The 14327-nt window shown below is 36.9% G+C and overlaps 1 pseudogene; it reads right to left on the bottom strand.

The window, feature by feature from the left end:
* Positions 1-552: 552 nt before the first annotated feature.
* Positions 553-1452, bottom strand: LOC128567458 (cyclin-dependent kinase 1-like; annotated as a pseudogene).
* Positions 1453-14327: the final 12875 nt, after the last annotated feature.

The following is a 14327-nucleotide window of genomic DNA, read 5'->3' as shown; positions in this document are numbered from 1 at the left end:
TGATGATTAAGGATGATGAGCTTTTTTTTATGTGTCTGTAGATTGTGCGTCTGTCTTCTTTAGAGAAGTTTCTCTTCAAGTTTTTTGCCTACCCTGAAATGGGATCACGTGTTCTTTTCTTGCTAATACGATTGAGTTCTCTGTGGATTCTGGTTATTAGACCTTTATCGGAGGTATAACCTGGAAATATTTTCTCCCATTCTGAGGGCTGTCTGCTTGCTTTACTTACTATGTTCTTGGCTGTGCAGCTTTTTAGTTTGATCAGGTCCCAGTAATGTCTTTTTGATACTGCTGCAATTGTCTGGGGAGTCCTCCTCATAAAATATTCACCAAGGCCGATTCCTTCAAGAGTTTTCCCTGCACTTTCTTTAAATATTTTTATTGTTTCATGTCTTTTCTTTTTTTTTTTACATTTTTAAGTTATATTTTTGAAATTAGAAGATGTAGTACAGCATAAGTTTTACAACAAAGAAAGGAAAAATATACAAGACAAAAACAGAGTTAACAGTAAAAATACAACTATCTGGAACGTGCAAACTTTTTGTCAGAAAGTTACATCTTCTTAATCTGATTGTCCAAATCATTAAAATATGGATGATTCAATGCCATTTTGCCAGAAATTCATTTGGCAGAATCATAGACTAACATTTTCGAGAGCAAATCTAAGCCATTTTTCATCCAAGTTTTTGACATGGGACGCTAGACTTACTGGTTTCCACTTGGGAAATGTGTTCTTATAGTCCTGTAAAGATTCTACTTCTGGCCACATTTCATTATTGGGAGTGCCCAAAGCTGTGAAAATCCTGAAGAGTTGATCAATTTCTGAATCCCCATGGAAAAGTGGTTTCTTAGTTGCTAATTCTGCAAATATGGTGCCTATACTTCAAATGTCAACTGGAGTCGAGTACCGAGCTGACCCCAGCAATACTTCTGGGGATCTGTGCCAGAGTATTACTACTTCATGTGTATATACCCGAATGGGTATTCCAAAAGCTCTGGCAAGGCCAAAATCAGCCAGTTTAATTGTTCCTTTGTCATCAATCAGAAGATTTTGAGGTTTTAAGTCTCAGTGAAGAACTCTTCTAGAGTGACAAAACACAATCCCCTGGAGGATTTGGTAACAAATTTCTTAACAAGTGAAGAATCCATGAACGGACCAGGAGGGATAGAATCCAAATATTTCTTGAAGTCCATGGAAAGAAATTCAGAGATGAGATATAACCTGGAATCCTGCATAAGCACATCTTGAAGACTGACTATATTTGGATGACAAAGTTCTTTTAATAGAGAAATTTCCTGAATTGCAGTGCTAGGAACCCCTACCTCTTCACTTTCTAGTCTGATTTTCTTCATGGCTACCACTTGACCTGTAGTTTTGTGTCTACCCTTATACACAACTCCATAGGTACCCTCTCCAATTTTCTCTATTTTGGTATAATCTTCCACGGTTAATCAATAAGTATGGCAGATCCTCAGCAACTCTACCCGGCTTATTATCCCGCGGTGGTCGTGGCGCCAGCTACCACCTTAGCGTCACTACTCTCTCCAGTTTCATGTCTTAAGTTTAAATCTTTAATCCAGTAAGTCTATCTTAGTTAATGGTGAAAGGTGTGGGTCCAGTTTCAATCTTCTACAGGTTGCCAGCCAGTTCACCCAGCACCATTTGTTAAATAGGGAATCTTTTCCCCACTGAATGTTTTTAATTGGCTCGTCAAAGACCAAATAACAGTAAGTAGCTGGATTCATCTCTTGGTTCTCTATTCTGTTCCAGACATCTACTTCTCTGTTTTTGTGCCAATACCATGCTGTTTTGATCACTATCAATTTATAGTACAGTCTCAGGTCTGGTAGTGTGATTCCTCCTGCTTTGTTTTTATTGCTGAGTAATGTTTTGGCTATCAGAGTTTTTTTCTGATTCCATATAAAATGAAGTATTATTTTTTCAAGATCTTTAAAATATGATGATGGAGCTTTAATAGGAATTGCACTAAAATTATATATTGCTTTGGGTAGTATAGACATTTTAACAGTGTTGATTCTTCCCAGCCATGAGCATGGTATGTTTTTCCATTTGTTAACCTCTTCAGTTATTTCTTTTCTTAAAGTTTCATAGTTCTCTTTGTAGAGATCTTTCACGTCCTTTGTTAGGTACTCCCAAATATTTCATCTTCTTTCACACTACTGTGAAAGGAATAGAGTCCTTGACTATTTTTTCGGCTTGGCTATTGTTGGTATATATAAAGGCTACAGATTTATTTGTGTTGATTTTGTAGACTGGGACATTGCTGTATTCCTTGATCACTACTAAAAGTTTTGTAGTAGAATCCCTAGTGTTTTCCGGACATACGATCATATCATCTGCAAAGAGTGAAAGTTTCATCTCTTCTGACCCTATGTGGATACCCTTGATCGTATTTTCTTCCCTAATTGCAATGGCTAAAACTTCCATTACAATGTTAAAGAGCAACGGAGACAATGGGCAACCTTGCCTGGTTCCTGCTCTAAGTGGAAATGATTTCAATTTAACTCCATTCAATATGATATTGGCTGTGGGTTTGCTGTAGATGGCCTCTATTAGTTTAAGAAATGTCCCTTCTATACCAATTTTCTTAAGTGCTCTGATCATGAAGGGATGCTGGATATTATCAAAAGCTTTTTCTGCATCAATTGAAAGAGTCATATGGTCTTTATTTTTAAGTTTGTTTATGTGTTGAATTACATTTATAGATTTACATATATTGAACCAGCCTTGAGACCCTGGGATAAATCTGACTTGGTCATGGTGTATAATTTTTTTGATGTGTTGTTGGATTCTGTTTGTTAGGATCTTATTGAGTATTATAGCATCTATATTCATGAGTGACACTGGTCTATAATTTTCTTTTTTGTTGGGTCTTTCCGTGGTTTGGGGATTAAGGTGATGTTTGCTTCGTAGAATGTGCTGGGTAATATTCCTTCTTTTTCTATATGTTGGAAGAGGTTTAATAGTATATGTACTAGTTCTTCTTTAAATGTTTGGTAGAATTCTGACGTAAAGCCATCTGGTCCTGGGCTTTTCTTTTTAGGGAGATTTTGTATAGTTGATGCTATTTCAGAACTTGATATAGTCCTGTTCAACATTTCCACTTTGTTCTGGCTAAGTCTTGGTAGGTGGTGTGCTTCCACATATTGGTCGATTTCTTTCAGATTTTCATATTTGTGAGAATAGAGTTTCTTGTACTATTCCTTAAGGATCTTTTGAATTTCTGAGGGGTCTGTTGTTATTTCATCATTACCATTTCTGATTGATGAAATTAGAGATTTTACTCTTTTTTTCCTGGTTAGGTTGGCCAAGGTTTATCTATTTTATTGATCTTTTCAAAAAACCAGCTCTTGGATTTATTGATCTGTTGTATAATTCTTTTGTTTTCAATTTCATTTAATTCTGCTCTGATTTTGGTTATTTCTTTTCTTCTGCTGCGTTTGGGGTTGAAGTTTTCTTCTTTCTCCAGTTGCTTGAGATGTTCCATTAAGTTATTGACTTCCTCTCTTTCCGTTTTCTTGAGGAAGGCTTGCAGTGCTATAAATTTCCCTCTTACGACCGTCTTTGCAGTATCCCAGAGGTTCTGGTAATTCGTGTCTTGATAGTTGTTTTTTCCAAAAATATGGTGATTTCCTTCTTAATCTCGTCTATAACCCATGTATCCTTCAGTATAAGGTTGTTTAGCTTCCATGTTTTTGTATGGATATGCAGGTTCCTGTTGTTATTTAGTTCAACTTTTATTCCATGATGGTCTGAGAAGATGCAAGGAATTACTTCTATTTTTTTAAAATTTGCTGAGGTTAGATTTGTGGCCTAGGATGTGGTCGATTTTGGAGTATGTTCCGTGGGCTGATGAGAAGAATGTGTATTCAGTTTTTTGGGGATGAAATGTTCTGTAGATGCCTGTTAAGTCCAGATGTTGAATGGTTGAGTTTAAATCTAAAATTTCTTTGCTTAGCTTCTTTTTGGAGGATCTATCCAGCACTGCTAAAGGGGTGTTAAAATCTCCAACTACTATGGAAGTGGAGGAAATTGAGTTGCTCATGTCTGTTAGAGTTTCTCTTATAAATTGAGGTGCGTTGCGGTTGGGTGCATAAATATTAATAATTGAGATCTCCTCATATGGAGTATTACCTTTAACAAATATGAAGTGTCCATCCTTATCCTTAATTATTTTGGTTAGTTTAAAGCCTATTGTGTCTGCGGACAGGATTGCAACACCTGCTTTTTTCTGCTTTCCGTTTTCCTGGAATATAGATGACCATCCCTTCACCTTGAGTCTATATCTGTCTTTTAATGTAAGATGCGATTCTTGGATGCAGCAGATATCTGGCTTGAGTTTTTGTATCCAGTCAGCCAACCTGTGCCTCTTTAGAGGACAATTTAAACCATTCACATTAATTGAGAGTATTGATAAGCCTTTCGAGAGACCGGTGGACATTTTTAATCCTTTTGCGACTGTGGAAGTTGGAATTTGATCAAAAATTTTTTGGGTGGGTTTACTTTTGTGGTGGAGAATTACGCTGATCTTTATGGAGGATAGGTCTAAGAATGTCCTGGAGAGCTGGTTTAGTTGTGGCAAATTTCTTCAACATGTGAATGTCGTTGAAGTATTTAATTTCTCCATCATAATTGAAGCTCGGTTTAGCTGGGTACAGGATCCTGGGTTGAAAGTTATTTTGTTTTAGGAGATTAAAAGTCAATGACCATCTTCTTCTAGCTTGAAAGGTTTCAGCAGAGAGATCTGCAGTTATTCTGATATTCTTCCCCTTGTAGGTAATGGTTTTCTTTCGTCTGAAAGAAATTTCAGAATTCAGAAATTCAGCTTTCAGAATTTTCTCCTTCATATTAACTTTATTGAAATTGATTATGATGTGTCTGGGGGATATCTCAGTCAATGGGTTACTTTGACCCACCCAATCCTTGCTCTGAGACCCTGAGGGCAGAGCTTGCCAGGGTGGTTCTTTCACAATGTCTTCCTGCACCCAGCTCAGTGGCTCATTCTGGGGCCCCAGACAATGCCCAAAGTTCTCCACACTCCTGCTCAAGCTCTCCCCAAGGCAGTTCAACTGAGTGCCAAGTCCAAGAACACTGAAACAGTTCACAGGTAAGGCCTTTCCGGTTTGCAGTCTCACTGCTGCTTGTACTTAAGGTTGCCGGTGTGATTAGGTCGATCGAACACACGCAACCACTTGCCAGTTTTCCACTTTTTTGTTCTCTTCTTGGGGTCCAGAAGTCCCTTGCTGGCTCCCTGTATCCTCAAAGGGATGATTATAGGCAGATCCCACCGGCCAGAGATGCCTGGAGTCTTGTCTCCCCAGACTTGCTGTTCCCAGTTGCAGGGAAGCTGTTACTCACCCGCCATCTTTAATCTCTCCCTAAGATATCTTTTTTCTTTTTTTTTTTAATTTTTCTTTTTAAAGAAATTATGGGGTCAAGTAGATTTAAAAAATGAATAAGAACATAGAGTATATGAGTAACACAATTAAGACTGATTACCCTTACGCATATAAAACTTTGTATTTAAAAAAGAGTAATCATTCTTTTTATGAATTCTATAATATATTTTAAAAATTGGCCCTGTATGTAACCACAAAGAAGATATCATCAACAAATTCTTCCAAGTTGACCTCATAAAAACCACATTTCTTAATTACAGTAAAATAATTATAAGTGTGCACACACAATTTAAAATCTCTGTGCTTGCTGGGCATGGTGGCTCATGCGTGTAATCCTAGCCCTCTGGGAGGCCAAGGTGCATGATAGTTTGAGCTCACAGGTTTGAAACCAGCCTACACAAAAACTGAAAAATAGAAACACTGAGCCAAGAGGATCTCTTGAGCCCAAGAGTTGGAGATTGCTGTGAGTGGTGAAGCCACAGCACTCTACACCAAGGTGACAACTTGAGATTCTGTCTCAAAAAAAAAAAAAATACAACTCTGTGCTTGGATACTAACAACAAAGTATTCTAAAAATTCTTGGGCTAAAAAGAAATCAAAATAGCATTGTAGATTACCTAGCAATAAGTACATATCAAAACCTACTGAATTTAGCCAAAGCATTATTCAGAGAAAAATTTATAGTCTAAAATTTACTCTTTCAAGGAAAAATATAAGTACTAAATATAAACTGGTAAATATTTAAATTAATAAAAAGGATAATAAATAAGCCTTAAAATGTAGAAGACAGAAATTGATGAAATACAAACCTATAAAAAATCTAGTACTTCAATTAAATCAGATTTTATTTTTCTTGGTTTTATTTTTTGGTAGAGATAGGATTTTTTGCTTTGTTGCCTAGGCTAATCTTGAACTCCTGGCCTCAAGGAATCCTCAAGCAATCCAAGGTGCAGCAAAGCCTCTCCAAGTGCTAGGATTACAAGTGTGAGTCACCATGCCTGGCCCTAGACTATTTTTCTAAGAAAACCAATAAAATAGAAAATTTTTGCTAAGTCAACAGACAAATCACAAATATCATCAGAAAAAAGTGCACATGATTATATTAATAGAGGAGAGAAAATTCATTATATTAGCTTATTTGGAAATATAGATGAAATAAAAAAATTAATAGAAAAATATAAATGATCCAAATGTAATTAAGAGTTTGACATCTGGAATGGCAGAGTAATAAGTCTTCTATAATAAAAAGAATTCTTCTTCTCCATTAAAGCAACTAGATTGCTGGCAAAAACTGCCAAAACCAAGTTTTTCAGGATTCTGGAAATTAAAGTCTTCAAAGAGTCAGAAAAGTGTTTGTTCAAGAAAACTGGCTGAATCTTGGTAGGAACACCAGGCCTTGTGGCATTTTAACTTGCTTTAATCCTAACTCCCTCTTCCCAACTCTGTGCTAGCCTTGAAAGCTGACTGGCTCAATTATGGAAGCTGTAAAAAAATAGCAGCTGTTGAGGCCAATGAAGGAAACAGAAGGGGCTTGGAGTTCTTCAAATACCATCCCTAAATAATAGTTACTATTTTTAAAAATTTTATAAACTTAAAGCATACAAGTGCAGTTTTGTTACATGGATCTATTTTGTAGGAGTGAATTCTGAGATTTTAGTGTAACTATCACCTGAATAGTATGCATTGTGCCTATTAATTTCTCATCTCTTCTGCCTTCTCCCCCCACAGAGTCTCCAGTGATTATTATTCCACACTCTATGCCTGTATGTACACATTATTTAGCTCCCACTTACCAGTGGGACATGTGGTATTTGACTTTCTCAGTTGTTTCACACCTAGGGAGCACATTGCAAGTACAAGTTGGATCTATCATGTGTAGAACACAAATGTCCTAATGCTATAATTGGGTAAATGAGGTGACAGCTATGTTGATTAGAATGATGTAAGCACTCCAATTTGTACAAATAATCAACACATTGAAAATGGCATAAAGGTATTTATGATCTATGTACAAAAGACCTAATTAAAAAAAAGAAAAAAGATATTACTGCAAAAGACATTATTTTACTCTTTTTTAAGGCTGAATAGTATTCCATCGTGTTTGTGTGTGTGTCCTCTGTTGATGGACATTTAAGTTGATTCTATGTCTTTGCTATTGTGAATAGTACTGTGATAAACATATAACTGTAAACAGATGAGGTTATCTTTTTGATATAATAATTTCTTTTCCTTTGGTTAGGTACCTAGTACTGGGATGGCTGGGTGGAATAGTAGTTCTATTTTTAGTGTTTTGAAAACTCTCTATACTGTTTTTCATAGAGGTTGTACTAACTTATATTACTACAAATAGTATGTAAGTGTTTTCTTATGCACCCTTGCCAACATATAGTTATTTTTAAATTTTTTGATAATAGCCATTCTGATTGGTGTAAGATGGTATCTCTTTATGGTTGTAATTTGTAATAAGTACTTTTTCATATGCTTGTTGGCCATTTTTATGTTTCCTTTCAAAAAAGGTCTATTCATGCCCTTTGTCTGCCTTTTTATGGGATTTTTTTTGTTGTTGCTGTTACTATTGAGTTGTTGAATTCCTTGCAAATTATGGATATCAGCCCCTGTCGGATAGTTTGCAAATTTTAGATTATTATGTATAAAATGTCTGATTTTCTTTTCCTTTTTTTTGCAGTTTTTGGCCAGGGCCGGTTTGAACCCACCGCCTTCAGTATATGGGGCCGGTGCCCTACTCCTTTGAGCCACAGGCGCCGCCCAAAATGTCTGATTTTCTTAAGTACTAAGTTTGAGAGTTGATATCACTGGTATTTCACTTTCACATTTTTATTTTAAATTGTAAATGTACATGCTAATTCTTTCAAATGCATGTTTGGCTTACGATTACCTTTCAGAGTTTTTTAGAACAAATTTTGTGAAACCATGGATAAGTCAAAAATTTGTGTTGTTTTCGAATATGAGCTCTGTTGTGGAACAAATGCATTGCAGACAACTTGAAATATCAATGCAGTGTTTGGGAAGGATGTGGTTAATGAATGCACAGTATGTTGATAGTTTGAGAAGTTCTGTTCTGGTGATTTTAATCTTGAAAAATGAGCCAAGAGGGCAACCTGAGACCAAGGTGGATAATGATGAGCTGAAAGGTGTAGTGGAAGTGAATCCATTTCAACCTACATGTGAATTAACAGCAAAGTGTGACACTATTTTTCCAACAAGATTGGACCATTTGAAATGAATCAGCAAGGTAAAGAAGCTGGATAGATGGGTTCCTTAGTCATTAAATGAGCATCAGAAGAGAGATCATCTAGAAGCTTGCCTTTCTTTGCTGCCATGGCATAAAGATGAACCATTTCTACACTATATTGTTACACGTGATGAAAATGGATTCTTTTTTTAATTTTTTTTTTTTTTTTTTGGCACAGACTCTCACCCTCAGTAGAGTGCCAGGCATCACAGCTCACAGCAGCCTCAAACTCTTTCCTAAGTGATTCTCTTGCCTCAGTAGCTGGGACTCCCAAGTAGCTGGGACTATAGGCACCTGCCACAATACCCAGCTATTTTTTTGTTGTAGTTGTCATTGTTGTTTAACAGGCCCGGGCCAGGTTCAAACTTGCCAGTCCTGTTGTATGCAGTTGGTGCCCTAACCACAGAGCTATGGGTGCTGAGCCAAAAATGGATTCTTTCAACAATCACAAGCATTCTGCATAATGGTTGGATAAAGATGAAGTGCCAAAACACAGTTCAGAACAGAATATTCATCAAAAATAGCTAATGGTGTTTGTTTGATGGTCCAGCGCTGATAGAATCCACTACAGCTTCATGAAGCCTGTTCAGTTGATTATAGCAGATGTTTATTGCAACCAACTGGATGAAATGATGAGGATGCTTGTGATTAAACAACAGTTGAATTGGTCAATAGAGATAAACCAATCCTCCTGCAAGACAATGGTTGGTACAATGAACCAACACAATGGTTCAATGTACAAACAACACTGCTCAAACTTTAGACGCTGGACTTGGAAAAACTCACTGTTATCCACTATACCCACCAGCCTTGCACCAACTGACTACCACTTCTTCCCGGCTTTGAACCACTTCTTGCAAGGAAAACAAGCTTTCTGAGGAAAACACCATTTGTGATTTCATAGCCATTTGCTCTCCAAATTTCTCTGTTGCTGGCATAATCAAACTACCATTAAGATGGCAAAACTGTGTTGATAGTTTAGGCTCATACTTTAATTCATTTTACTGTTTCTTGTTTGAAATATGATAAACTAAACTTTTGATTTGAAATTGGACATTTCATCAGTGTAACTGGCTTATTGTCCCTCAATGAATCCCCAACAATAAAAAAAAAAAAAAAAAAAGAAATTGGACATTTCATATTTAATAGCCTAATAGTTTCTACCGTTCTGCAGGTTGTTGGTTCACTCTGTTGAATAATTACTATTTTACCTGCCTGGAAACTCATTTAAAGCTTCTATTCTCAAGGTTTGTCTTATTTGATCTTACTCAGAGTTCACCTGTGTGAACTGCCAATCATCAGGGAATTTGTTGAAAACAATACCAATAATTATCATCACAGCTACCTGAGGTGGCATTACCAGTTGAGGCTAACAAGAAGTTGATGAAGAAACTTAAAAGACAAAACTAGGGTTAAGATGTCCATTTAGGACTTTTTAAAGCTCTGACATATTTCTGAGAAGCTAGATGGCTGCATGCTGAGGAAAGAACTGATAAAGTTCAAACTTCTCACCCTGGATAGGTCAGAGTTTAAAACTAGCCGCAAAAACTTTGAAATCATACCTCAACATACACAAAGAGCCTTTAAGCAAAGGCTGGGAAGCTTATCGGTTCCAGGTATTTAAGAAAATCTCTATTACTTATGGACTGAATTTTATCTTCCAAAAATTCATGTTAATGCCCTAACTTCCAATGTGATATTTTGAGATAGGGCCTTTAGTATGTAAAAGGGAACCCTTGTCATAACCCAACCAAGCTGGCTCTCTGATCTCAGACTTCTTGTCCTTTAGAATGGTGAGAAATTAATGTCCATTGTTTATGTAGCTTAGTCTATGGTGTTTTGTTATAATAGCCCCCAATTGACTAATATATTGTCCATTTGTTAGCTGGACACTGCACTGACTAAGCAGAGATCTTCATAGCTGCACACAACAAAAACTATAGACTTGTAGAATTAGACCAGGAATGTCACCAAAAACAAAACAAAACAAAACAAAACACAATAACAAACATTGACATCAACAAACTCTAAGGGAGGAGGATCTTATTTCCAGAATTGATACATTATTTTATTTTAAATGTCCAGTATGCAACCAAAAATTATAAAACACACAAAGAAGCAGAAAAGTATGATTCATGCATAGAATAAGACCTGTCAATTGAAAAACTGTTCCTGAGGAACTCAAGCATTGACTTTGTTAGACAAAGACTTTAAATTAGGTATTTTACATATGTCAGAAGAGCTAAAGGAACTCATGTCTTAAAAATTGAAGGCAAATATGAGAACAACAGCTCATCAAATAGAGAATGTAAAATAATAGAAATTATAAAAGGAAACAAATTTAAATTCTGCAATTGAAAGGTACAATAACTGAAATAAAAATTTTACTAGAGGGACCCAACAGTAGATTTAAACTGGCAGAAAAGAAAGGATCAGAAAATTTGAAGACAAATTATTTGAGATAATCCACTTTTCCACTCTGAGGAAAAGAAAACTGAAAAAACAAAGAGAAATGAACAGTGCCTTGTAGACCTCTGGAATATCATCAGTCATACTAATATACACATATTTGGAATACTAGAAGGAGAGGAGACAGAAGAGGAAATAACAGTTGAAGAAATGATGGTAGAAAACCTCCCAAATTTGATTAAAAACATTAATCTGTACATTCAAAAATCTCAACAAACTCAAAGTAGGATAAACTCCAATAGGTCCATACCTAGACATATCATGATCAAACTATCAAAAAGCAAAAACAAAAAGAAAGCAGCAAGAGAAAAACAACTCACCACATACAAGGGATTCTCAGTAAGACTAATAGCTGGCAGAATTCTCAGAAACTATGAAGTTCAGAAGGCAGTAGGAGTATATATTTGAGTGTTGAAAGGAAAAAAATTGTCAACTAAGAATTCTACATTCGGCAATGTTACACTTCAAAACCAAACAAAAACCAAGACATTTCCATATAATCAAACACTAAGAGACTTGCCTTATCAGAATACAAAATAAACTCCTTCAGGCTCAAATAAAAGGACACTAGATGACTCAAATTCATACAAAGAAATAAAAAGCATCAATAAAGATAAATACATAGGTAAATATGAGAGAATATATATATATATTTTTTGGGGGGGGCAGTTTTTGGCCAGGGCTGGGTTTGAACCCACCACCTCCGGCATATGGGGCTGGCACCCTACTCCTTTGAGCCACAGGTGCCACCCCAGAGAGTATTTTTTGTTTGTAACTTTTTTGTTCTTTTTTTTCTGAATGCACAGCCTTTTATTTCTTTTCTTCAGATTCAGAGTTTGTGATAAAGATCAGTTTTGCAACCTAAAAATATTTACTTATTAAAACTATTAATACTTTACTAAACTATACAAAAAAAAAAAAATGCTGAGGCAAATGTGCATTTATAGAACTGCATGTCAGTCAGGCCAGTTCCCTGCCCCAAATCAACAAACCACTTTCTAGACTAAACAAGAAAAAAAGGAGAACAAATGATTTTGTTCATTTTTCAAATAACTAACTTTTCATTTCTTTGATATTTAAGTTTTTTGTCTCTACTTTGTTGAGTTCTGCCCTTACCTTTATGATTTCTTCTCTTCTGCTAATTTGGGGCCTGGCTGGTCCTTGCTTTTCTACTTCCTTGACAGGCATTGTTAGATGATTTATCTGAAATCTATTTGTTTGATATAGGTGTTTATTGCTATAAGCTTCTCTCTTGAACATTGCTTTTGCTGTACCCCATAGGTTTTGATATAAAGATAATGCATTAGTTGAATTGAGAATACTTCTGAGATTATATTTGCCAAAAAAATCAGTGTATTCAGCTATGATTTAACAATAAAAAAAGAATTAAAAAAAATAAATCAATAAAAAAAGTCACAGAAAAAAAAATCAGTGTATTACATGTAGTGGCTCCCATATGGTCTAGTGCTGAGGATTCCTGGTTTTCATGCAGGTGGCTCAGGTTTGACTCCCAGTTTGGGAATGAGTGTTGTAGTTCTATTTAGGCCAGGTGAGGTGGCTCACGCTTATAATCCTAGCACTCTGGGAGACTGAAGTGGGTGAATTACTTGAGCTCAGAGGTTGAGAACAGCCTGAGCAAAAGCACGAAGTAGTCCAGGGGTCCTCAAACTGCGGCCCGCGGGCCACATGAGGTGGTGTGATTGTATTTGTTCCTGTTTTAGTTTTTTACTTCAAAATAAGATATGTTCAGTATGCATAGGAATTAGTTCAGTTTTTTTTTTTTAAACTATAGTCTGGCCCTCCAACAGTCTGAGGGACAGTGAACTGGACCCCTGTTTAAAAAGTTTGAGGACATCTAATAGTAGTCTCTAAAACAGCCAGGCATTGTGACGGGTGCCTGTAGTCCCAGTTACTTGGGAGGCTGAAGCAAGAGCCTCCCAAGAACAAGCTTGTGGCCAAGAGTTTGAGGTTGTTGTAAGTTGTGATGTACTCAACCCAGAGTATTTGCTCAACACATCTGAATTATCATTGCAGATGTGTTGAGCAAATACTAATTGAACTCAAAGTTCTACCACTTGGAAGCCTCTTTCCTTCTAATAGTGGCAAGGCTGCCCCCCGGATCTGCCCATTCTTCCATTACCTGGTCCCTCAGCAGAGTCTCTCTTGTGTCTGCATCTCTGAGTTTGCCCACTCTGAAGCCTGCCTCTCTGCTGTTTCCAGCTTCTACCGTTTCTTTCAGCATCTGCAGCTGCTGTCCTCGCTGTGCCACCCTTCTGTCTTCATTCTCCAAGGTGAATACAGGTGATCATATAGACTAGCCTCCTACTGAACATTTTGGGATAATGGGTGTATATATAGGAAAACAGCGCTGAAAAAAACATCAGAATAACCGTACATGACTGTCGCTAGAATTCATTTTTCCCTTTCCTCACTGGGATTCTGGTGCCAATTGTTTTATTTTTTTATTTTTTTTTATATTGCTTATTTTTTTTTATTTTTTCATTGTTGGGAATTCATTGAGGGTACAATAAACCAGGTTACACTGATTGCATTTGGTAGGTAAAGTCCCTCTTGCAATCATGCATGCCCCCAGAAGGTGTGGCATGCACCAAGGCCCCGCCCCCTCCCTCTAATTGTTAAAAGAGTAATTTATTTTCCTCTCCTGGTGAAAAAATATTATACACATCTTTGAACTGAGGAAAATACATAACTACTGTAGTTAGTGGGGCTGCCAAGAGCTCTGTTCTCTGCAGTTGGGCCCAGTTTCAGTGAGAAGGATTCACCCTGTGTATTGTGGCCTGGGGAGGGCCTGGCATCAGCTGTTTTTCTCAGGTTAGTGTTAACGTTCTGAGATTAAATAGAGTTATGTGCTGAGCTCATTTCCACAGGCAAGGGAGGAAATCAAATTTTCCAACCTCAGAAAAGGGACAGATATGCTGTCCTGGAGTCACACTAGACAAAATAAAACAAAATTATGCTTTCCTATGAAATAGTGCTGCTCGCATATCCATATGCTGCAACAAGGATGAGTCATGAGACCCTGTGCCCTGGTCAGCCATGTCCATGGGCTGCAGCTGGCAGTCAAGGGCGAGGCAGGAAATGACCCTGAGCTGCCCACCACAGTTTGCTGCTAGCAAGGAAAGAATCCAGTGTCTTCAGGATATTTAAAGGGTCTACAATCTTA

Source organism: Nycticebus coucang, chromosome 16 (assembly GCF_027406575.1).
Source record: "Nycticebus coucang isolate mNycCou1 chromosome 16, mNycCou1.pri, whole genome shotgun sequence".
Taxonomy (NCBI): domain Eukaryota; kingdom Metazoa; phylum Chordata; class Mammalia; order Primates; family Lorisidae; genus Nycticebus; species Nycticebus coucang.
Note: the sequence above shows the minus strand (reverse complement) of the source record. Positions and strands in the feature narration are given on the sequence as shown.